Genomic DNA, 1,812 nt, shown 5'->3' with positions numbered 1-1,812 from the left:
TTCGATTATTTTAACATAATGAAATGCCGCGTAAAGATTGTATGTATCAACTATCAAGTTGGTTTGTTAAGGTGAGTTAACTAACAACTTTGACGTCATGGGTTCAAACCTCATTGACATATGTAGAGTGTGTAAGTTATTTAATAAAAGTTTAAAAAATAAAAAATAAAATAAAAATAAAAAAACTATCAAGTTGGTTTGTAATTTCACAATGTGAGTTAGAAAATGTTGATACAGGAGTCCCACATCAGAATAATGTCGTATTATGTTGATATTTATAAATATTTGCAACAATGTTCATATTGCCTAAGCAAGTAAGCATGGCATTCCGACTATGATTCCGTGGTTGTTGATTTGGCTTCTTCACCTCGGTGAAGAGATCCCCAAGCCCTTCGGGTCTGAAGGGCACCCCCGGTGAAGAGATCCCCAAGCCCTTCGGGTCTGAAGGGCACCCCCACTTGACAAGGGTGGGTAGTAACATCACAAAAGTTGGATCACTACAATTAGAAGAAGCATAGAGCAAACCCCACTTGACAAAGGTGGGTAGCATTTTTGTTATTTTTCATTTTTCCAAATCAAATTGCCATGTTAAATCAGCAACACAATTTTGGATCGTGGGATCAGTCATATATACCCTCTTTGCCATAACAAAGATCGTGACATGAAAACTGCCACACATTTAGCATATAAACGGTTGAACCATGGAAGTTCTGTGATCAAACGCAGCAGCAATACATCATGAAGTTTCTCTGCATGGTTTTCTTTTTCAGTCTCATTGTTGGAGGTAATCTCTTGCCATCGTTCTTGAACAAAAGTCTAGCTAGCTAGTGAGTAATATATGCATTTCATCAGAACTTGATCCAAGTTTCTCTGCAGGCCATTGTTTAGATTACTGCTCTGTGAACAATATGTCAATTGAACAACCTCAGACGGGAAAGTCGGTCCAAAACAAGCCGGAGTGGAATGTGAAGATCACCAACGGCTGCTCGTGTACTCTACTGAATGTTAAACTAAGCTGCAATGGATTTCGAACAGTCCAAGACATTGATCCTTCCATTTTGAGTGTTTCTGGTGGCGAGTGTTTGGTTAAGAATGGTCAACCTGTTTATGCCAATGCAGATTTCAGCTTCACCTATGCCTGGGACACTCAGTTTCCTTTCAATCCCATCTCCTACCAAATTGCTTGCTCTTAAATCCAGTTGTTTTAACTGTCGTACTTTCGCATTTTGATGTATGATTTAGGCCTAGTGACGAATGTTTTCGTTTAGTATGTGTCACAAGTTTAGTTTTTGAATAAATGAGGTTCCTAGGATAATTGAGCATAAGGATTTGCGCAACTTCCATTAAATTAAGATTCATTCAAATCCAACGGTGTAGAAGAACATATATTAGGTTTTGTGCTGATGCGAAAACAAATAATCTACATAGTTGTTCCTCTGAAAGGATTTGAGTCTAACAATTTAAGCAAAGGATCCGGCTCCTCTAAAGTAAAGTTAGTAAATTTCATAAAATCTCTTACCTCCATCTAATCTAATGGCTCAAAAATATCCACATGCATCAATTCATTACAAAAAATGTTGAAAATTCTTTTATATATTGACAATAACTCTAAATGCTTTATTTCTCTTCTTTTTTTTTTCTTTTTTTATTTAACCTCCATCTTTGTTCTCTTCTGTAAACATTTGCTTCAACTCCATGGATTTTTCAGCAAAGCAAAGTTGCAAAGATTCATGGTGCATATGAATGCTTCGGTGCTTATAAGATTATTGCAATATTCATAAACATTGTGATTACCTTAACCGAATTATAAAC

Source organism: Fragaria vesca, linkage group LG2 (assembly GCF_000184155.1).
Source record: "Fragaria vesca subsp. vesca linkage group LG2, FraVesHawaii_1.0, whole genome shotgun sequence".
In the NCBI taxonomy this organism is placed as follows: Eukaryota; Viridiplantae; Streptophyta; class Magnoliopsida; order Rosales; family Rosaceae; genus Fragaria; species Fragaria vesca.
This window is presented reverse-complemented; position numbering follows the sequence as displayed.